The sequence below is a fragment of the Nannobrachium achirus genome (genome assembly GCF_963921795.1).
Source record: "Nannobrachium achirus genome assembly, chromosome: 4".
Taxonomy (NCBI): Eukaryota; Metazoa; Chordata; class Actinopteri; order Myctophiformes; family Myctophidae; genus Nannobrachium; species Nannobrachium achirus.
Window position 1 is genome coordinate 15,076,897 of NC_137813.1, and position 12,768 is coordinate 15,089,664.

Consider the following 12,768-nt stretch of genomic DNA (forward strand, 5'->3'; position numbering starts at 1 on the left):
TGTTCACAGACAGAAGCAACGAAAACATAATCTCTCACTTTTGGCCATCCCGGCCTGGCGGAGATAATATTGATTGAATTGTTATCAATGTAGTATGTAATGGTGAGCTAATTATGTACTCCAAAATCCATATGTCCAATGTTTTTTCAGAAAGAAATGGTCTAAATATTAGCCATTTAGCATACACTTTCAATGGCCGGGTCAAAGTGACCCGAAGACCCTGGGTGTTATATGTTGATACAGGGGGGTGTTGCAAATGCATGACATGTACCATTTTCATATCACATGTTTAGTACAGTAAATAAGCCAAGCAGAAGAAGTTTCATGGAAAAAATCATATTTTAACATACTTTTTCTTGATGTTGAAAATTGAAAACCGGGTCAAAGTGACCCGAAGACCCTACAAGGGTTAAGATGCAGCACGGCACAGACAGTTAGAACATCCTGCCCAACAGGAACATCCCGAATAAGGCCTTTTACAGTCTTGTTTATGTCGGAAGTCCTTGGCACTCAAAATCTCAAATTACAAACATAGCAACAATAACACAATAACATTTGTTGCATTTAAAAAATAAAAATACATTATATAATGTGGGGGTGGGTGGTAGCCTCTGGTCACCTGAAAGGTGAATTTTCAGGGCCGTTTTGAAGGAGACCGGCGATTTACATGTTTTAAGGGAAATCGTCAAGGAATTCCACACTTGCGTGGCAGTGTTGTAAAAGGAGAATTTTCACATATTTGTACTATGGGTTTGTATTATCAGGTCGTTGTGTGAGCTCCCTCTAGTGTTGTATCTGTATTCTGTAGGTGTTGCTAACCTTTGAGGGTTGAGGGCAGATTTGCATTGACTATTTTGAAAGTCAGTCCCATTTTTAGTTGTTTAACCCTGTCTTCTACTTTGAGCCATCCTAGGATCGCCAAATGTGTGGAGGAGACATGGAACATGGGCCCCAGGTCAAGAAGTTGTCGAATCAATTTGTTTTGGGAGGTTTGGAGCTTTAGTCTTCAGTGGCATTTTGATTTTGAGTTGGGCTGAGCGATATGGTAACACTTTACAATAACATCATGTTATACAGCATTTATAAACATGATAAGCAGTTTGTAGATGAGTAATAATAATCATGAACAAACTTTTGAGATTCATAAATGTTTACTTAAACATTTATAACTATGGTCAAAGATCACTTAGGCCTATTACTGTATGTTATTAGTGAGGAATTAGTAAGTAGTAAACTATTCATGAATAAACCATTTATATACATTTGTAAATGATTATTAAATCATATTTAATATTTATAAGCTATTTGTAGATAAATAACTAATCATTTACAAGCTATTTCTATACATTGGTAAATTATTATTAAATGTATGATAACATTGTAGAACATTTAAGAATCTTTAAACGTTGACATTCGTAAATGTTTTGTAAAACATTTATAACTATGACTAAAATGAATTTATACTGTATTATTAAGGTATTAGAAACGGTCTCACCTGTTCTGTATTATTAAGGTATTAGAAACGGTCTCACCTGTTACGTCCAGCTGAACTTCAGTGTAGAGGTCTGTCCCTGTCCTACTCACTCCACACCAGTATTGTCCTGCATCGCTGGGGTGAAGGTCAGAGATGGTGACTGATACTCCGTTCCAATAACCACCATTTTCACGAATAGAGTATCTGCCCACCTTAATCTCACCAGACCCACCAATTCTGGTCTCAATAAGAACATCAGCTTTACCACAGCTTCCTTTACACAGGTAATTCTGGTAGTCAGACCCATAGCCCTCTTGGTAGGGACAGGGGATTGTAACACTACTCCCTTGGTATCCGTAACATATCTGTTTTGCAGGTGCTGTAGAGAGATGACAGACATGAGAAAATGAGCTTTCAAACGACATTCTATATGTTTCAAATGTTACAAAATATACAATATTTGGGATGGGTTGTTCATTATATCGCCAACACTACTCTATACAGTACATGTACAGTAGGGTAATTTCACACACAATGTATTTATTTAACATTAAACTTTCAATCATCTTTTACCATTTCAATAAAGTACTGATTGGAATTTGTTTTGGTGTTTGCTTGAGGTAGACACAATAATACAAAAGAAAAACACACACATGCACACGCACACACACACACACACACACACACACACACACACACACACACACACACACACACACACACACACACACACACACACACACACACAGTTATGATCCTGGCCTAGGTTTACCAGATCACAACAAAAGCAAGGGGAGACGCAGTGTAAAAAAGTGTAGTGTAGGCCTACGTAGTGTCTTATGTGTTAACCAAAGTGTTGAAAGGAGTTGCATAGGAGAAGTGCAACAATATCTGCCACAGGACTGAGGAGCAAGGTTATATAGGGTGTCGCGTCTGTGCCTGCCAATTTCATTAATGTGGTCATAAAACAATCTCATAATCTATGAACAAGATTAAGTCAGTTATGTGATTCTATTTTTTGTTAATTGACCTTCGCTACCCCACGCTCAAAAGCGATTGTCAAATGCTAACTTAGCAACTGTTGCTAAACTGACAGCTTGCCAGGGCAAGCTTTCATCAGCTGTCAATGTTATTTCGCCCACTCACACAGTTTGCAACATAATAGCGAATAGGAATACCAAGATAACGAGACAGTGACTATAGGAACCAGCAACAGATTCCACATAACCAGACAACGGTTTGAGGGTGCAGTTTTCCACCCCCTTTCCCAAGCTGAAATCTGCACTTAAACTGCAAGTCTGCATTGCTGTGTTGTTGAACACATACTGTACACACTACAGTTTAACATCGGAAAATATTTCCCCATGTTTTTAGTTTATTGAAATAATGTCACGCATATTTTTTCCAGTGCACTGCCCATAAGTCTGAAGGTTCATTAGTCCGAAGGTTCATTAGTCCGAATTTAGTTAGGGTTACTGAGGTTAGGGTTAGGGTTAGGGTTAAGTTAGGCATAGTATTGTTAACAAATTCTGACTAATGGACCTTCAGACTAATGAACCTTCGGACCAATGCCATGGCACCTAGCCTACTGCAGGCCTTGTTCGTTGACTAGATTTAGAAGAGACTTTGAAGCTCTTGATCCTGAAATGATCGATTATTTATATGGTCATAACATGCAAAACTAACCTTAACCCTAACCCTAAACTCAGTAAAAGCTTATCTACAAGCTCACAATGAGCTTTGTAGATTGTGAGCTTGTAGATTGCTATTTTCCAGATGCGGAAACTTGCAGGAAGCTACTAGGGACAAGCCGACAACGTTAAATTGCACAGCCTACTATTGCTTGTTATTATTAGTTCATATATTCATGATCAGTCGTTTCAAATTGCATCCTGGTGCTGTGTTATGCTAAATAACTCATTGTTACACCATTGTATGACCCCCCCCCCCCATTTGGCTCACCCGCAGCCTATGCCATGCCCCCCCACCCCCGATGTACAGAAATACAAGGAGGAAGCATGTACAAACACAGACACACTATCACCCCTGTCACCCCCTCACCTCTCCGTGGAGTAAACTACTTACCTCTAAGTTCATCATAAAACAAGTTGACTGTGGCATCACTCTCGACACTGAACATGTTCTTAATTTCACAGAAGAAGCGTTTAACCTTCCAATCCGTAGCACTGGAGATCATCAGCCGATTAGAGTCAGAGGGCACCGTCCATTCCCCGCAATCTTTCTTCCAGCGATAAGTGACTGGGCCTGAAAGTGTGATGTCCCCACCATAACAGACCAGTGTGCAGGAGGGGCTTCGAGGTCCACATGCCAGTGGCCTGGTCTCCAATCTTGGCTGTGGTACATCCTCTGTTGGGGGGAAAAAGAACAAACAGCTCATAATTGCTGGTGTTGATGTTGTCTCCGGACTTCAGGTGGAACATTCAAGGTTCAAGGTTCAAGTTTATTAGTCTCCCTGAGGAGAACATTTTCTTGGAGACAGAGCCGATCTGCATTGTACATAAAACACTTATGACAAAAAAAGACAAGTTACAAATAACCAAAAACAGAAAAAGAAAAAAGAAAAAGACATACTGCACCCACACCTAACGTACATTGCCTCTACCCAGTCTATCGTTTAACATTTTAATTGACATACAAATGAGTGCTTATACCGTATCTATTCACCAGCCAATTGGCTTGTCTGATTTCCAATGTGACAGAGGTTAACAACCAGTGACACACTGAGAAAGTCACTTGACATTGACAGAGAAGAGACAAAACTTGTCATGGCTGTTCTTCACAGATGCAACTGCAGCTCAAATTAAGAACATAATGTGGGTATGTTTCATTTAGGTGTTTCAATGTGCCATATGCATTATCTATAGAGTGTAGAGGAGTTGGGCGGGGCGATATACAGTATGACTTCAGTTCAAATCAATGACTCGATTACAATTAATGAATAGGTCAAAAACAGCTGCTATGCGTTATCATTAGGGGTGTAAAAAAATATCTATATGAATCGGTAATCGGTTTTAACATTGACAATATGACTACATCGATGCAAAATATTGAAATAATTATTTAAATAATGTCATGCACATTTCCTGTGCATAGCCTACTGCAGGCCTTATTGACTAGATTTAGAAGAGACTTTGAAGCTCTTGCTCCTGAAATGATTGATTATTTATATGGTCATATAACAAAACATGCAAGTCAATGGGTGAGACGCAGAGCTTGCCAGTTGCCAGACCTTGGCCTGGCAGAGTGGAGTGGAGTTGGAGATCATTGATGCTCATTTTCAGCAACACGCCCACTAGCGTCAAACAGTGCACGCAGAGTGAAAAGTGAATCTGCTCACATGTATCTGCAGTTCTGCACTCACTGTTATGGTTTAAGTGATTCCCAATGTAGAATGTACAAACACCTCCCATTCATCACAAATTGTATACTGTATGTATTGGGGTTTATTCCCTAAACATTGGGGAAAATATCACTTTTGTCAAACTGTAATAAGATACCGGTTGTTCTCCAATGATTCTGTTGCCAGAAAACCCTAACCCCTACAACATCAGAAATGGTTTTATTCATTTGCAGCTTACAAATGATTCAGATGGAGGCAGCTGCACCCCAGTGAGTAACAGGGACTAGGCATAATTTGTTTCACTTTCTATTTTCTTCTTTAATTTTTGTCACTCCCTACCCTACCCTAAAATGTGGATATTATGATAGAAGTACACTCATGAACATATGAACCATAACATGTATCCTTCACAGGAGTCGGACACAATTCATACTTACTGATCACTTTAACGGTGTAAGTCCACCTCTGGCCTCGACCGTTTACCTCCACAGAATACGTTCCACTGTCTTCTATGGTCGTTTTGTCGACGATCAACTTGCCGGTGGCTTTATTCAGTTTTGTGCGATTTTTATATGTCCCGTAGTAATCCCCATCAGGACCTAAGACCACATCCCATTCTACTAATTTATTTGGGCCATGTTTCCACAGGATAGCAGTGGGGGGTTCAGTAAAAGGATCCAATGGATCCAATTCCAGCGGTTGTCCCAATTTTACGTATTTCACTTGCTGGGCTGTGGAGAAAATTATTTCAGTCAAATTAAACAGTTAAAGCAGACACTAATGATAATAAAGTAAAACAACACAAAACTAAAAGTATAAAATAAAATAAAACAAGTCATGAATCTCTTCATAAACAAAATCCCAAATCATGAAAGCGGTGAAGACATGGCACCCTTTTCACTTTGGCCTCTTATTGCGCCATCAGGAGGCCACAATAACCTACCTGACCTGGCGGGGACCTGTGCTCGGAAGAGCACTGCTTCTAGTTAAAACCGATTTAGTGCCATTCCCGAGATGTCTCGCGATATGTACTTGAGTATCTGGAGTGCCATTCCCGAGATATCTCGCGAAAAGTAATCTATTACTGTAACGGCGGTTATATTACCGGATACAATGGCGGAAGGCCCCGAGTCGAAATCCGTCGCTGATTTATCATCATCACGGCTCCACGGGCACAAAATAGTCATCCCATAACATTGAGGTGGACGGGGGATCTCATCTTTAATGTCCATTATCTCAAAACTACACTTTAGAAGAGAAGATGGAGGCAGATGCTCGCTTATATAAGGGAGTGTTCGTCTAATACTTAAGGTGGGTATAGTCCATAGCGAGGGGGGGTTCTCAAATAATAATTTGATTGTCAGGGGGGACCATGACTTTTTTATTTTGGCTGGAGGGGGGTCCATGCAACTTTAATTTGTTGAATTTTGTATTTTGTATTAAAAAAATGTTTTCTTTTGTTATTTTTCATACGTGTTTACTCCCCTATATTTATCAAGTTCCCCCTGATTAACTTGGTATATTCCGCTTCTGTAACGCATTCATTGGGCGCAGTCGGCGACTCGGCGGCAGTCGGCGCTGACAGTGCAGTGCTTCGAGTTTGTGTTGCATTCTACAAAAGTGATTGTGAAGCAAACAGAAGAACCAACACAGGGCTTTACACACGAGTGCTGCAGTATATCCTATACGTATATTAATTAGGCCTACTTTAAACCATACAGCTTTTGGTAGGCTGTAGACTATAATAACTTGAATAATATGAATGCCATATTTAATTTCGTATCGGCATTGCCAGGGTGGCATTGCGCACTAGGCTAAAATACCCTATATAGCCTATAACGTTCTCTACAATAAGTAATTGTAGATTATAGTTATATCTATCAAATATGGTTTTATATAGCAAATCAATGTCGGGAAATGTCCATTTTGGGAGCGCACTGCATGGCGCACTGGTAGATCAGCCAACGTTATACATCTTTAGATGTAATAGGGACACAATACAGTCCATGGAAGTGGGGCTTTCCAAGGAAGAGGTGACGTTTTATTTGTTTTAATCGCTTCATAATTGACCGAGCCATGATGAACTTAAACCAGAAGAACAAAACGTAATCCTGTAGGCAGGATTTTTTTGCTCTCTCGCTTTCTCTCTCCATCTCTCTCTCGCTCTGTTCCAAATCATGTCCAAATGGAGACGCTTCATGCGCGGAGCGCAGAGACACACACAGAGAGAGAGAGAGAGAGAGAGAGATAGAGAGAGAGAGAGCGAGAGAGAGAGAGAGAGAGAGAGAGAGAGAGAGAGACGTTATCTTGCTAAAGTAGTTGCTGTTTGGTTTATTGCAAGATTTTGCGAGTCTGCTGGCCGCCGCTCGTTTTATTTTTGATCGCCCGTTTCCGACCGCAGGTAAATAGGCCTAGGCTACCCTGCTTGGTCACCGCCTGGTTACATTGTGGTTGAACTTGAAGAATTAATATTCACAGGGAGATGGAGGATGCATTATTAGTCAGCTTGGATACATACATGTCCCGTGGACAGACGTGGACTAAGCAAGGCTTGTTGCGGTTGACAAAGTGGAGCAAACGTATCCTATATGCAAGAATGTTGCAACTTCTTCCCTCCCATAATTCGCACTGACTACCGAATTATGTATGAGAATGTGGCCTGAGACTGAAATGTATAAGCAGTCATATCTGTCAAATATTGTTAGTTCAAGGCAATAACAAAGCTTTCGGCAGGGAAGGAGGAGAAACAGCTTGGTTTTAAACTATGATTTTAGATTTTATATCTGTTCACAGTTGCTCAATCTTTCTTTTGTTTTGAGTGTTGTGGAACCAAATGGACCCTTTCTGTATTAGTTGAGTACAAAGAGACCCACATTTAATCCCAAAAGCTTTCTTGTGGTCCTTTTAGTTGACCTATCCTATTGCCAAAATAAAATGCCTGGGTTTCCGAGGCTAATCTTGTATCAATGAACTGTACTGTTCTGACTCAATCAATCAATCAATTGTCAAATAGGGTGCTATATTTGTGTGTGTGTGTGTGTGTGTGTGTGTGTGTGTGTGTGTGTGTGTGTGTGTGTGTGTGTGTGTGTGTGCGCGTGCGTGCGTGCGTGCGTATATATATATATATATATATATATATATATATATATATATATATATATATATATATATATATATATAGTTTATTGGGGAGGGGGGGGCATGCATTTTCTTCAAGTCACGCAGGGGGGATCACCCAAAAAAATCTGAAGGTTGGGGGGGGGGGGCAAGGAATTTTTTTTAAAAGTTACAATCTGTCAACCAGCCCCCCCTAGTGGCTAATAAACGTACACTCCCTAACACATGGTGAAAAGCACCGATCCGATCCGCCATTACACCACGTAAACAACATCGATTCCGGCGCATGACTCGATGACGTCAGACCGGAAGTGTTTACGCTGTGGACTTCTGGCCTTCAAAATAAGATAACGGGAGTGAATGGGAGCCTGAGGGTGGCATCGTGGACTTTATAATCCGTTAAAGTTAGGGGCTTTAAATGGGTTAACATTGATTTTACAATTGATTTGGGGTCGCAGAGATAGAAATGGTTGAGAATCACTGCTATAGGACCGTAAAAATCTCCTCTTATATGAGGGTCCCTGGCATATCTTTTCTGATGGTGGTCCGCAGGCTAATAAGTGTCAATTCAGGGATCCTTGAGAACCACTGAATCAGAAGACACACATGAGTCGGGCGTGTCTTAGGGCATTCACCGAATATTCTAATATCAAATTCACTATCCAACATTGTACACCGAAGTCGAATATTCGCTTTTTTTTTAAATAAATATTATTTTTTGTATTTGTATTTGTATTTATTTATTAGCACATAGTTGAAATACAATTAACAATACATTTGTGAGACAATATTGTGCAGGAGAAGTTAAGAAGCCTGGTGGCTTATGAAGAACTTCCCCAAATTTATAAAATCAGACATAAGTATACATATTATAAAAAATAAAAATAAAACATCATACAATAATACGTACAATAAACATGCTAAGTATAGTTTACATACAATGGAATACTTGCATATATACAACAAACTCTACCTACAGACCTGTACACATACAAACCATTTCTTCATGGTTTATACAGCTTGGCTAGATAGGAAGTCATCAGTATGAGTTGTCAATGCCCCTGGTGGATGAATTTGTTATTGCTCTATACTGATGTCATACGTCAACTTTCATCTCCCGGAACAAATTACAGGTGGGAAAAACAGCAGCCAGCAGGCAAACTCGATGTCATGATAGAGGAAGACCGACTACTAGACCGAAAATGTCTAATTTCTACTGGGTGGGGAAAAAAAAATATATATATATATATATATATACATATATATATATATATATAATATATATATATATTTCCTGTCGAATATCCGACTATTCGAATACTTTGAGGTATTCGAATTTGAATACTAAAAATCGCTATTCGTGAATGCCCTAGCGTGTCCATAAACGTTTTGAAGTGACAGAAGTTATAGTTCTCGATCCTACCTGATGTCAGGCTGAGTCCCGCTGCTGTCAACAGACAGATGAGCAACGCAGTTCTGAAGAGACGAGCCTTCATGATCTATAACTAATAATCATCAATACATGGCCTGCACCAACAACACAACACAACCAACCACTGATGATGGCTTACTGCCAGGGCTATAGTTGTTCTTTTTGCTGTCTTCATGTGAGAGACCAAGCCTTTTCCCTTTCCGGATTGAAACCGAAAGTAAAAAGTAAACTAGAATAATAGCGTACGTAATAACAAAACAATATTGTGACCCCCAAATTAATATATTTCAGCCTGTGCCAAAGGTACAAAGGTGCATTGCATTGTGAACAATTTGTGTACAAATTATGATTTTATTAAAAAAATAAATTAAAGATTTGTTTTTGAGCTTGTATGCCTTTATTGATAGGACAGTAGACTGACAGGAAATGGGGGGAGATGGGGAGTGGCACGCGGCAAAGGTCGTCCGGATCAGGAATTGAACAGGCGAAGCCGCCAGGCATCCATGCCTATGTGGCAATGCCTAAATGGTATGCGCCCTGGACCAGTAGGCCAGCAGGCACCCATGATTTTATTAAATCTTGTGTCTTCTTGCTGTATGGTTTGCATGTCAATGCCTTGCAAACAACAAGAAAAGCCACATGCAGCAGCTCACTGTGGTTGGCCATATATCTGCCTTTGACAGATCACAGAGGCTCACAAATGTGTAGCCTGAACAGGATGTGTAGCTCGGGTACATCTTTGAGAGGCCCATAGAGGACAGTTTTAGTCTCATGTACGGCCGGATAGCACCCTTATTGCATTAGTTTTGCTTATATTAAAGTTTATTGTAAACATGAAAGAACCTGAGCCTATACTCTAAGCATTTCATTTTTGATATCTCTTAAAAACATGGAGTTTAAACTATAGGAAAAGAAATACAGGGCAGAAGTCATATTGAAGACATGCGCCTGAATGAAGCACCACCTGATGACCATGGCTGCTGCAGGCTATATAGTCACAAGATCCAATAAGGGAGAGAGGATTAAGATGATCCTCTTTTTACTTATTAAGTTGTCCTCTAGGCCAGTGGCTTCTCAAACATTTTTTGAGTTTGATACATTTTGTTATCTCGTGGACCCCTGCAATCTACTCTGTAAAGTTCTCAGTGTTCATTTATCAGACATCCACTGGGGGTCCCCGAACCCCAGTTTGAGAACCACTGCTAGGCAGATACAAATCTAAACAGATATCCTTATTTCAGGATGTATTTTTTAATTTAAATCATGAAATAAGCATCTATGACAAAGGGCCATTTTGGGGGTATTCTGATTCAAATTGGTGCCACATTCATACTTCCTGTTGCAACATACTGTACTCTCAAAGTGCTGGGTGGGAAAACAAAAACCAGACACATACATTTCACATCTCAAGCTGATAATAAAAGTCATCTGTAACTGTAACTTAAGTAATATTCTTAATTTATAGGTTTAGGGGTTGATGACTATTTCACCCCTTTAATGTTTAGACTTACAAGTACATGGAGTGACTTTGTGTTATTGCTTTAATCTTTTGAAAACATTGTAATAGTGAAAATAGCTACAAGCGCATGTGTCACGATATGAAGCCTTGTGAGCAATTTTAACCATTTTTGTCTATGACCTGCACATCCGTTGTACATGTCTGGCAGTGTTGTAGACTGGTTGTGATGCAGTCAGGTAGAATGGTGTTTAGATCATCAAAATGCTGCATGGAATTGGATAGTTGGATAGTATAGAGTAGGGACAGTCATAACAAACCTTTAAATCTATCTCCTTTCAAGTTACCCAAACTCAACCAACCAACCAGCCAGCCAGCCAGCCAGCCAACCAAATACACTGTGATGAACTTAGACTAAAATAAGGCAGAGAACAAAAAAGGTTGTTAGTCAGAAGAAAACCTTTTTATTAATCAACTATTTACAAAAATAAGTAGGCCTAAAGAAAGTGTAACAAAATGTGTATCTACCAGTAAGACTCCCTAATCGGGAGATAAGCGACCGTAGGTTGCTTATCTCCACAAATAGGGCAAAAAATTGTTTTTCCAAAATCTTCCTGATCCATGTTGATGACATGAGTGTAGACATGCTGTGTAGTGATTTTCGTGATTTTAGGGCAAAATCTGTAGGAGCAGTGTCCAAAAATGTGTTTTTAAAAATCGGCCTGAAGGTGGCGCTATATGGGACAGATTCATGTTGATGGGATGAGTGTAGACATACTGTGTAGCGATTTGCGTGATTTTAGGGCAAAAACTGTAGGAGCAGTGTCCAAAAATGTGTTTTAAAAATCGGCCTGAAGGTGGCGCTAGAAGAGGGCCATGTGAGAAATGAGGGGTGGGGTCTCCGCGTTGCCTTGGCGGACGAATAGGTACCGGCCCCGGCTCTCCCGGACGCTCCTAGCCCGAGTTACGGCATTTTATGTGAGCTGCAGTGGAGGGGGTCCTCCACTGGGGGCGCCACCACTTTTGCATCCGTTCTGGAGCACCAGGAGTGGGTGGTCCCCAGAAATTCCCCGTAAGCAGCCCCGTTGGGGTGGTCATTTGGTCATTTTTGCACATTTGGTCATTTTTTACACCTGGGGGTCCCCCAGGGACCTGGGGGTCCCTGAAGCTCCGGGGCAACCTGTAACCGTCTATGTAGGGATGTAAAATGGTTTTATATATATACCGTATGTGTGTATACATGTACAGACAGTATGTATGTATGTATGCATGTATGCATGTATGTATGTATATGTATATGTGTGTGGGTAATATGTATATGTATGTATCCTTATATGGATGTATGTATATATATGTTATTCTTGTACGTAGGTAGAGGCCTCGTATAAGCCCCTTGGGCTTCTTGCCTCTTCCTGGCACTTTAATTGTTTTTTTATTTTGGTGTATTATTTTATTGTATTGTTTTAAAGAAATGTGCTGAATAAAATCAAATGAAATCAAATCAAAATAAAGAACAATTGAATGATAAATCAAACCAAAAGAAGGGGCACATGGGGGAAACACAGAGCTGGGAAGCTAAATGTGTGATGTAGATGGCGTAATAACATCATATGTATCCTGATCCATAGTGGCTGCTTGGAGGCTCTGATAGGTGGGGTCTGGACCTGTGGTGTGTGGACCTCCATGCTGCTGTCTCTTCCTGGAAGGAGATACCAACGTCATTTTTGCTATCAAACAATTCCAACCGGCAGATTCGTCGCACCATGGGTTCCAAACTGCAGCCGGAAGTTTGGTAGAATGCACTGGAGTCAGTGGAAGCCTGTCACAGCCTGTGGACCAGCTCATGAACAAAAACTATTTCTGAACAATTCAGACATTTATAAAATACTCTTCTCTGGAAAATAAAAGAAGACATGTCAAATTTTTTT